We start from the raw sequence: 12,001 nt of genomic DNA on the forward strand, positions 1-12,001 counted from the left end.
CCATCAAGGGCCAAGGTGAACAAACAGCAGGCAGAGCCCCTATGTTCTCTGAAGCTTGAGACGGATTGACCAGCCTATTCTCAATCTGCATCTCTTTTACATGCATGCATCCCTCAATCTCTCTTGTCCCATTTTTCTGCATTTATCAGCTTCTTTACAAAAAAAAAAAAAAAAATGCATGTAAAGATTCACATTTAAATGCATACAGACATGTTCTCTTGAAATAGGTTTCAGAACAAATTATATTTCAGAAGTTTATAAAAAATAAATATGCTTATTAGAATCTGTATACAAATATACATTCCAAACTGTGTGCTCCTTCCAATATCTGAACTGAGCTTCCATGCAAATACATGCCAAAACTTGTGCTTTTTAAAATGCATATTGATTTTGTTGTTGTCGTTGAACCAACAACTACACTGGAACAATCAGGATGTGCAAATGCTGGTTAGCAGTCTAAGTTCTGATCTGCACACTAGTCTGGGAGATGCACATCAACCCTGTTCATAAGCAATCCACAAAGATTTAATTCCTCTGGTTCAACACTATACAAAGTAGTAGGGAGATAACAGAACCTGCAGCAAATGACAGAAAAAGAGATGGCTGCTAACGCTGGTCCACAACCAACAATCCTAACTCCTGCTGCCAACTGCCCAAGCTGGATGGGTGATGCGCAAAACACGGCAATGCCATGAAACAGAACACCAAAGCTATGGCAGCCAACCCATTGCTCAGTGCCTTCAAGGACGAAGGGACAAAGTTGACAATTTCAGATTTGCTCAGTTTTTAATTTCTCCATTCTAAAGTCTATGAATTCTTACACATTTTCATAGGCATTTTTCTTAACATATCCTTTTTTGTAATATATGCATTTCTGCAAAGAATTTCCCCAAATACAGTATGCCAATACACCCATTGTTGTGTGCACTTCCCTCCAACGTACACATTTTTCATAGATGTTTTTTGGTTGAAGAACTGCATTGCAAAATTCAGAGAAGCGTGAATTTTGAAGGATAACTACATTTGGTTCTGGTATTTGCTTAGGAACTGTGAATTGCGTAGGTTTGCATTAAGATGTGAACTGAATTAATTTCTTTCCCCCTGCCTCCCCACCTTTCCTACCTTCAAGGCACCTTCCTAGTGACACCTTCCTGCCTACCCACATTTACATACCACAATGACACGTCATCCTGAGGCTTTATTAACAGCACAGCCTGATGTACACTGCTGATGGAAGTCAGGTTTGCAACTCCCATATCTGGGCAGAAGCACAAATCACACACAGGATGAGGCCATGAGACATACTGTATCTGAAAACCTGAGTCTCACGTCTCCAGTCATTTCTGAATACCATGAATGTCATAGTCAGCTTCCATCTCTATCACTCCATTAACAGAATTTGCATATTGCCTTTGGCTCTGAATATACTTATTTCTGCAACCTAACCTGGTCTAATAGGTATGACCAGAGAACTGGTATTTTTATCCCCTTTCACACTTGATCTTCACTCCCAAGTGAAATAAATAACTGAAACAGGGTAGTTAATAGAAACAATTCACATAGTGATGTTTTGTGCTTACCTTTAAAAGTTGTCAGCAGTTAGCAAGAAATATTTAAATGCCTGGATTTGCATGTGTGCTGGGACATCTGTGAAAAGAAGAAGAAGAAGGTTTTAAAAGATAGGAAATGTATATTTCGCTGGACACAAAAAGATGTTTTGATAGACAATAGTTCTGCAAACAGGCAATGGGTGATTGAAGAGAGTTGAAGGCATTTTGAGAGCAAATCACTGCTTGCAGCATGGTGGGCAGCCATCACATTTTCACCTCTGGTAAACAGAACTTGCAGGGTTTTGCATTGCTTCAAAAACCATGAACCTCCTCATGGGCTAAGATAACCTTCAAAAGCCTGGTTAGAAGTCCCAATGCCAGAACAGATTCAGCTGGAGAGAACATAAGATGGGACCTTTTCTGTGGCAACACCCAGCTGTGAGATCAGCCCCATCCCTGAGGGCCTTTAGGCGAGCGCTGAAAAGATGCCTATCCTATGCGGCATTTTAAGCATTGAGTGAAGGTTTTAACGCTGCTCCTTTTGATTCATGGGTTTCAATTCATGTTTCTTAATGGTGTTTGACTTGGTTATTTTGTGTAAACAGCTTTAGGGGCCCTTGTTGGGACTAATAGGCAGTATAAAAGTCTTTTTTCAATAAATAAATGTAAACCTGCAAGACCTTCAGCCAGTATTAGTCACAGAGAATAGCCATAGTCTAAACGGTCCACTGATCTGACTCAGTTTAACCCTGGGCTGGCCCAAAGCATTTTGCTGCATGAGTCAAACAAAGGGCAGAATGCCACCTTGAGGTTGTTGAACCTTACTTCAACATCCTCAAATGGCAGCAGACTAGCCCTCAGCAGGCTAGAGGGTGCAGGACAACTTTCATGGAGCAGATCCCAAGACAGAGGCAGCATCAGCAGTTGCTCGGCTCCTGCCAATGCCCACAACACTGCAGAGGGGCCATGACTGACCCCCAGACTCTGCTGCTGCTTCTCTTCTACCTACCTAGGAACATAGGGAGCTGAAGTAAAGAGGCAGACCAGTACTGCCTACACTGACTGACTGGCAGCAGCTCTCCAGGGTTTCAAGCAGGGGATATTTCCCAGCCTAACTGGGCATGCCATTGGGGACTGAACCTGAGGCCTGAAGAAAGAAAGCCTCCTCATCCCCTTCTCTTGCACTCTCCTTCCATGTGGTTGTGTGGATTGGGCCTAGAGGAAAGGGGCAAGCAAATGGGCAAGGAGGATATTGGTCCGTTCACAAATTGGAAGGACCAACTGGAAGCTCCTTGCCCAAGGGCCCCCCAGAACTTGGAGTCCAAACTGCGTGGCAGTGGAAGAAATCACAAGGAAAACAAAACCTGCAAAATCTGCTTAGGTCCCACATTCAAGGTTCCTCATTGGGATCCTCTGAAAGATAAAGTTGGCTGTGATTTTTAACTGATGTCTCAGCTGTTGTCCTTACACGGCTCCCTTGGGTCCCTATCCCTATCTGCTAATACTTTGCAGATTTCACTCTTGTCAGAAGCCAACAAGGCTGGAGAAGGAGGGAGCTAGGAGAGATCTCATACTCTGTTCCGCCTCATGCATCATCCGCCAAAGGGTCCCAGCCAAATCTGGTGTCCAGATGGAGGACCTGAGACTGCCAGCACTGAATGAAGTCTAGAAGTGATAAGCAGCAGCGGGAACAGTTGAGGCTGCCAGGCCTAACTGGCAGAGCCAACAACAAACTCCCGCTGCTTTGTAAACTTTGAGAATGGAAGTTATTGACAAAGGCTGATGGGTCTCCCAAGCCAAAATCAGACTTCTAAACATCCGATGAGTCCTGGATCCCATTCCAGGCTTTGCAGCTAGGGCACATTGTTCATGAAAAGTTGTGGATGAGGAAGATGAAGAAGAAGGATGCACTTGGGATGCCACAAAAAATATTAGATCCAGGACTGAGCCATGCCTCTCCAATCTCTTCCAAAAGCTGCTGAATACACCAGGCTTATAAATATCCTTGCCAAGGCCTTTCTTGGAGTGTAAGAATTGCCTGGTCCCTCCCAGTCCCTAGATGAGAGAGCTCTGGTTGAAGACCATTTTTTGTAGCACATGCTCTTGAACACTGGCTTCCAAGTCGATTCTTCTTGAAATCAGTGTTTTACTTAAGTGGCCTATACTACAATTTCTGGCCTCCACCATCAGGCAGCTGCCAACAGTGAGCGCTTTATGCTTACAGGTCAATGCTGTCAAGCAGCCCAGGTAAGGACACCCAATCAATGTACTGCAACACGGACATCAGAGCAATGCCGTTTCAAGCCTGAGGGACACTTTCCCTTATGGGCAATCTTCCAATGGCCACATGCCCATGGTGGGCAGGACCAGAAGTAAAGAGGGCAGAGCAAAAAATGCAGATTTTGTTAGTGGCAAAATAGAAAAAGGAGGATTCCAAGATCTAGGTTTGGGGTAAGTACTCTTTGGCGAGAAAGCTCCAGCAGAGATTAAAAATCACTATATGCAGCAAAGCATGGAAATATAGGCAGTTAGACCTTTAAAATATGCCCATGTGAGTTCCAAAGCTTCCCTCTTACATAGCGTAGAAAAAGACTAAATGTTTGGTAAGTTTAAAATGTTTTACTTACAAACTTTCCAAATGTCAGAATCATGTGCTTTTCCCACACAACATTCAGAAAAAGTTGCACAGGCAGTAAAAATTGGCTTAGTTACAGGGGTGAAAGTTCCCAAATTATTGGTATAGGACCACAAGAGAATCTTGTAAGAGCCATGTGGACTGAGCTTGGAACAACTAGCTCAGACCTCTTTACATACTGAGCTTCTCAGGTAGACTGAAGGGGAGCGATAGGCTTGAGGGAGAGAGGCAGGAATCTTACTCTATGGCATTAACCCCTTCACACATTAATTAGGCTTAAGCATGTTGGTTATTTGTGGTTATCCCCCCCCCAAATCACCTTTTTACAGAAGGCTAGTTCCTACACACACTTGACATACCACTCTCTATCTTGCATCTGGGCAAGCAAGAGGCATGATTTAAAGGCCATAAGCATAGCTCAGTGGTAGAGCATCTGTCTTGCAACCAGAAGGTCCCTTGTTCAATCCCCAATTGCATCTCCATGTAGGGCTTGGAAAGACCTCTGCTTGAAATCCCGGAGAGCTGCTGCTGCCAGTCAGTGTAGAGGATATTGAGCTAGATGGACCTGACTTGGTATAAGGCAGCTTCCTATGTCTCTAAGAGGCATGATCAGAGTTCAAAGACACATTCCAGTTGGACAAAAACACTTGAAGTATGAAGCAAGCACCACTGATGGATTTGGCCTGGGGAGAATTCCACTACTGCTCTCTACCCACTTCCGCAAGTCTACTATCTCCCAAGCCTTCTGTCAAGTTCCCTGGCAAAAAAAGGTAGGAGCAGCTGCATGAAATCTGAGTCGCAATATCAGCTCATTCAGCTGAAATCTGTATTATTATTATTATTATTATTATTATTATTATTATTATTATTACTGCAAGAAAGTTCACAAACATCATGTCAGTGTGGCTTTCTAAAACAAGGAACTGACAACCAGCTGGCTGGGGCTGATGGGAGTTGTAGTCTTAAAATGTCTAGAGGGCACCAGGTTAGCAAAAGCTGATGTGTGTGGAGAGAGAGAGAGAGAGAGAGAGAGAGAATATGAATGAATGAAAGAAAGAAAGAATGAATGAATGAATGCATTAGATCCCCCAATAGGCATACTAAGCTCATGGTTAGAGCCCCGGCAAAGCAGGAACACTATATATATATATATATATATATATATATATATATATATATATATTATAAAAAATATCAAACTCTTTCATTCATATATATATATATATATATATATATATATATATGAATGAAAGAGTTTGATATTTTTTATAAAAACTCAACAACATCAAAGTAGTCACCATGAGGAAAACCAGAACTTCATTAGCCTTCTTTACACACTGTTCCACACTCCTCTCCAATTTTTCCTGTTCTCCTTTTTATTAAGTATCCCCACCTAAACCACAGGGGCATCCTACTGACATAGACTGAAATAATATGAGGAAATCTGATCTTGCCATGTGTTTCAGTAAATTTATGTTTTGTTTGTTAAAATTTTATTGTATGGTTTAATATTGTTTTTATTTTGAATTGCATATGGGAGGCACCATAATCTTTCTAGTGCTTAAAGGCATCTAAAGGTCTTAATCTGGGCCTGGGCCAGGAATGCCTGGATTTGACCAACTCCTCAGTGTTGCTGATGGTGCAGAGATCCGCTGAGAGGTCCTTTTCCCTTAGGTCCTCCTCTTGAGGAGATTCCAGATTCTAAGTTTTGGCGGGACTGAATCCTGACAACTAAAAGGATCTTTATTCTGACCCAGCAGGGCAGCTGACATTTCAACCAATAGAATTCAGAAGCAAAAGAACACACAGGAAAATTAGAGATCTGTCACTTTCTTATTAGTAATCAGAGAACTGGATTGGGGGAGGAGGCAACTTCCCAATTATGGCTATTAGTTTAAGTGGAGCTGCTAAACAAATTGTTGAGCATTCCGCCCCAAAAGAAAAAAATCTGCTTTTGCGGTCTCCCCTGCATATGGTTCATTTAATTTTATTTAGAGCCGCAATGACAGAAGTCTGAAAGTTTCACTACCAAACTCAAGGACAAGAATTTGACACAAAACGATTTTTTCACCATTTGAGGTTTCTGATTCTTCACCACAACACATAGTACAAATTCTGGCATACAGAGAAAGATTTAAACAATAATAATAATTCCAAAACATATATGTGTCAAAAAGATCAGGAGCGCTGATTCGGCTGTTTTTCAATACCCTGGCATGTTGAGCAGTGTATTTTAAGCTGAAAGGCAGTTAAAATGATGTAAGGAAATGCATAAATAAACAAAAGAGGTAGGTGGAAAATATACAAACTGTGATTTATCTGTTCATTTGTGGGTTCTTGCCCCCCACCTCCCTGCCATGGCTATGTGGGAACCTTTCCATAAGGCAGAGCTAAGTAGCCCTGGAAGTATACTTGAGCTGGAAAGCAAAGCTATCCAGTTAAACTGCGGAACTTGCACCCCCAGCAGGCAGTGATGGCCCTCAGTTTTAAAAGAGGATTACACAAATTCATGAAGAAGGCTATCAATGGCTATTATCCATGGTGGCTATGCTCTGACTCCAAGGTTGGAGGCAGCAATGCTTCTGAATGGCAGTTTGCTAAAAACCACAGGAGGGGAGAGCGCACCTGCTTGCAGGTTTTCCAGAGGCATCTGCTTGGCCACTGTGAGAACAGGATGCAGGAGCAAATGAGCCACTGGCCTCATCTAGCAGGCTCTTCTTAAGTAAGATCTTAACAGGACCCCTAGAAAGTCTGCATGGCAGTGGTGGCTGTTGCCTATTAGAACTGGTACGGCAGAAGGCAGAGAGTTCACAGTAGATAGAAACAGAGCCAACAACAGGCAGAGCCGGCTAATTCTAGTCTTGCCTCATCCTCCTCTCTGCAGAGTTTTACCGAGGCAATTCTGACACTCAGGAGTGCCCCCCTTCGGCTGGTTACAAGTAAGGAAGCAGGTTGGTAGGGGCTAGCTGGGGACAGATTAAGTTTGCTTAAACTCTCTGTAATGGACCAGCGGTTGCATGGCAACACAAGCCCCATTCACACATTACTCGCATGTAAGGCACTGCCATGTTTACATGGGGATGAGGCCATGTTCCTAGCTTCACCTCTAATGTCGCACCTCCTTCCTTAAACGATGTGTTGCCCATGGTTGTCTGAACTGAAAGCCCAAAGTATGAGCACCTGCTCACATGTAGGGACTGTGCATGACCAGAATGCCACGTTTTGAAACACCTCTCCAAATGCAACATCGCCAAAGAATCCATTTGCTGAACAGGCCTCTGAAGTTCATTTGCAGGGAGGACAATTATCCTCACCACCACTTGCAAGGCCTTTGCTGTGATTGCTTATTTTTGTAGCAAAGGGATGTGCCTGCCGGGTGTTAATGAGGCATATTTCAGCAATCACGCAATCACTCTCATAATATGCCTGGCGTTTGCTAAATTTTATTAGTTACCTAATTAGTACAGAGCCTACTGGGAATAAGATTTACAAGCTGGAAACTGATTCAGAGAAAGCAGATGGGAAGGGGCAGGAGGAAGAAAATGCAGTTTCTGCATTTTTATTTTTTAAAAGGTTCTTAAAGTTTGTGCTGCAGTGACAATTCCATGGCAATTTTCTAGCATTTTTTGCCCATTCATGCTCATATTGTGAGAAGCTGCTTCAGACCAAGCCAGACTATTGGGTTCACCTAGCTCTGTGCTGGAAACACAGCCTGGCAAGTGGCAACGGCTCTCCTGGATTTCAGGCAGCACAAGACGTAAATTTAGAATTTGAGAATTCTGAGCCCAGAAATTTGTTCTGAGTCCTAGATCTGAGCAGAACTTCCAGACAAAACCCAACTCCTGGTTACCCCAACCTCTCTTCAATTCAGAGCATACATTTGGGGCGTGTGTGTGTCATATTGTTGCTGCTATTTCTTAAACCGGAATCCTTGCCCATCTGTTGCAAATCAGCCAGAGTAAATCCAGATGTACCTTTTGCCCACCTCAATGATAGTCACCTTCCATATCTCAGCTTGTGAGGTACACAGAGATGAGCCTCCAGTGATGATCTCAGGGCACTGGGTTGGTATGTATGGAAATAAGTGGCTATTCAGAGCATAGATGCCAACCCCCTGGGGCACTGGGTACCTGAGCACCCACAAAATTCCCCATGAAGGGGCTGGGCACCCACAAATTTTGGTGCCAGGGCCATGCACACTGTATGGCACCCATGGCGCCGGGCACCCACTGTCACAGGGCCAAGTTGGCAATCCTGATTCTGTCACAATTGGACTAGAAACAGGAGCCACTGAGAATGAGAAACTGTCACAGGAGCCAGTGAGAATGAGAAAGTACAGGCATATACAGTATAATATGACCCGAACAACTAGAATCAGTTTCTAGTCAAGGAGCCATATCCTGTGCTAACTGCAATTTCTGGATCATCTTCAAAGACAGCTCCATCTTCAATTCATTATCCTGATCAAAACGAAAGGCAACCTTCTTCATGAACAAAGCATGTGCTCTGAGATACAGTTTTTTTCAATCAAAGTTATTAAAGAAGAAAACAAAATGAACAGAGAGAGAGAAAAAAAAAAACACAAGGGGGGGACTCCCATTACCAATACAATAAAGCACCAGTACATTCTTCTAAAGCTTACACATACAAATCAAGGCTGGATCTATTTTTTAAAAAAAATAATATTTATTAAGAGTTTAGAAATTACAAAAAGAAAAAAAAAGAATTAAACATGACAATATAATAAAATACAAAAACAAAAACACTACATGAAACATTGAATTAACAAAACAAAACAAAAACAATTAAAAACACTTCCAATATTTTCAATCTTAACTTTCATTCACTTGTTTCATTGACTTCCTCACGCCTCCCTTTTTGTATTCCACTTCAATTAACTGTTTCAGCAAGTCCTTTCCATCTTCATCTATTTTCTGTCCTGTAATTAATCTTAACATATTCTAACCTAATTTTTCCCTTTAATACATTAACAATCTATCTGTACCTAGTTCCTTATAACATTTCTGCCAAAGCCATATAACTTCATTCCACCATTTTTCTATAGCTCATTAATTTTACAATATTTCTGTAAATAATCTTTAAATTTTTTCCAATCTTCTTCCACCAACTCTTCTCCCTGGTCCCGGATTCTGCGAGTCATTTCCGCCAATTCCATATAGTCCATCAACTTCCTCTGCCATTCTTCCTGGGTGGGTAAATCTTGTGTCTTCCAATACTTCGCGATGAGTATTCTTGCTGCTGTTGTTGCATACATAAAGAAAGTTCTGTCCTTCTTTGGCACCAATTGGCCGACGATGCCCAGGAGAAAGGCCTCTGGTTTCTTCAGAAAGGTATATTTAAATACCTTTTTCATTTCATGATAAATCATCTCCAAGAATGTCTTAATCCTTGGGCATGTCCACCAAAGGTGAAAGAATGTACCTTCAGTCTCATTACATTTCCAACATTTATTTTCGGGCAAATGGTAAATTTTCGCAAGCTTGACTGGTGTATGTACCACCTGTAAATCATTTTCATTAAATTCTCTCTTAGGGCATTACATGCCGTAAATTTCATACCTGTGGTCCATAACTGTTCCCAGTCAGCCATCATTATGTTATGTCCAACATCTTGTGCCCATTTAATCATAGCAGATTTCACCGTTTCATCCTGAGTGTTCCATTTCAACAGCAAGTTATACATTCTTGACAAATTCTTAATTTTGGGATCTAACAATTCTGTTTCCGATTTTGATTTTTCCACCTGGAAGCCAACTTTTTTATCCAAATTAAATGCCTCCATTATTTGGTAATAATGAAGCCAATCTCGCACTTCGTTTTTTAATTTTTCAAAGCTCTGCAGTTTTACCCTGTCTCCATCTTGTTCCAAAATTTCCCAATATTTCAGTCATTTGGCCTCCATATTGAGTTTTTTCTGTGCCTTCGCTTCCATTGGTGACAACCATCTTGGGGTTTTATTTTCTAACAAGTCCTTATATCTTATCCAAACATTAAACAATGCTTTCCTAACAATATGGTTTTTAAATGCTTTATGTGCTTTTACCTTATCATACCACAAATATGCATGCCAATCAAGGCTGGATCTAGACCCATCAGAGAAGCGTTTCAGTTTAAAGCGTAAATTTAAACAGGGAAAACAGGTAGAGAAAAATGGGATTCCACATTGCCATCTGGTGGCACAATGTTATATCACATATACAACGCATATAAATCACTTTTTCTTTGCCAGTCTAGCTGCATCCCATTATATGCCATCCAAATGTCCAAACAGGTATCCAAAGAAAGTTGATGTTTAATTTTAATTTAATTTTTTAAAGCATGTTCAAATGCAGCCAGGGTGTTAAGGTCTTCAAACCCCTGTGTAATAGATAGTGTGTATTTATCCTTCCAGGCTTGAAGTCTCTTAACAACCATAAGGACTTAGGAAATCCATTTTTGTTGGTTGTCTTCTGAGCTACAGTCTTGACCCTAAACTCCTGGTCCTCATCATAGACATAATCCTGCTCACTACGCAGATCCACAAGGTGCACTGCACATGTTCCGGGTGCGCTGCACATGTTCTGGGGCTACAAATTACCTGTGTACAGGGATTCCATTTGTGTGCCCACACCAGAAAGGATTTCATTTGTGTGCCCACACCAGAAAGGTGCCTCTGGCTTCCATGGGGTTTACTTCCACTTAGCCTGTCTAGGACTCGGGTGTCCATCTCTACTTTACAATTCTATGGGTTTCACAACAGCTACACACAGGTTATTGCAATGTTTGTGCTTCTTAGAAAAACAGGTAGGTAAAGGTAAAGGGATCCATGACCATTAGGTCCAGTCGTGGCGGACTCTGGGGTTGCGGCGCTCATCTCACTTTATTGGCCGAGGGAGCCAGCGTACAGCTTCCAGGTCATGTGGCCATCATGACTAAGCCGCTTCTGGTGAACCAGAGCAGCATACGGAAACGCCGTTTACCTTCCCGCCAGAGCAATACCTATTTATCTACCTGCACTTTGCAGTGCTTTCGAACAGCTAGGTTGGCAGGAGCAGGGACCAAGCAACAGGAGCTCACCTCGTCGCGGGGATTCGAACTGCTGACCTTCTGATCGGCAAGTCCTAGTCTCTGTGGTTTAACCCACAGTGCCACCCGCGTCCCCTGTTTTTGGTAAAATCCATTGGCAAACATTTGATCACACAGAACATTATTTCAGGCAGGACTAATGGGAGACTGAAAGGTATCTGAACGATACCAGATTCTACTCCCCCCCCCCCATTGATTTAAACTGCACTAACACATATGAGGAGGTTTTCGTGTTGTTGTTTTTAAGCATTCCTCACCTACTAATGTAGGGAATGTGATAACAATATAATCCTACTCAGCCACTCCTGTCCAAACCCATCTGGGGTTTCAGTTGCTTAGTAATATTTGATATCAAAAAGATTGCATTTGGCATAAATCTCCTACAAGGGCAGATGCAGCCAAGATACTGTCCAAAATAAACTATCAGCTAATTCATATTGAAAAATTATGATATTGTAAGTGTCACAAGAAAGTGAATGTGTTTATTTTGCGTAGTCCACACCACTAAGTATGCTGAAGGCTTCTGCTTTGAATTATAATTGAAAATAATAAAAGTTGAAACAAAAGAGGTGCTGCGTGAGAGTATTCAGTAAGAGTTAAGGAGCAGAGCAGCAAACTCTGGTTAAAGTGACACCAGTGGAATACTCTCCACTTAAAGGTACACCTTGGAATTTGTAAGCATGGACCCTGGATATCCTTAGAGCTCAATAGCTTTCCCCTGCTCTCCTGAG

General features: G+C 42.0%; 1 protein-coding gene across 6 annotated transcripts in view; it reads right to left on the reverse strand.

The window, feature by feature from the left end:
- Positions 1 to 12,001, reverse strand: part of ZNF469 (zinc finger protein 469) — a 270,551-nt gene that overhangs the window by 163,144 nt on the left and 95,406 nt on the right. For all 6 annotated transcript variants that reach the window (XM_081872030.1, XM_081872033.1, XM_081872028.1 and 3 more), the window contains exon 3: positions 1,581 to 1,647. The gene's annotated coding sequence lies outside the window, so the exon portion shown is untranslated. The remainder of the gene's footprint in view (positions 1 to 1,580; positions 1,648 to 12,001) is intronic.

This window comes from Podarcis erhardii (assembly GCF_964252035.2).
Source record: "Podarcis erhardii genome assembly, chromosome: 7".
Taxonomy (NCBI): Eukaryota; Metazoa; Chordata; class Lepidosauria; order Squamata; family Lacertidae; genus Podarcis; species Podarcis erhardii.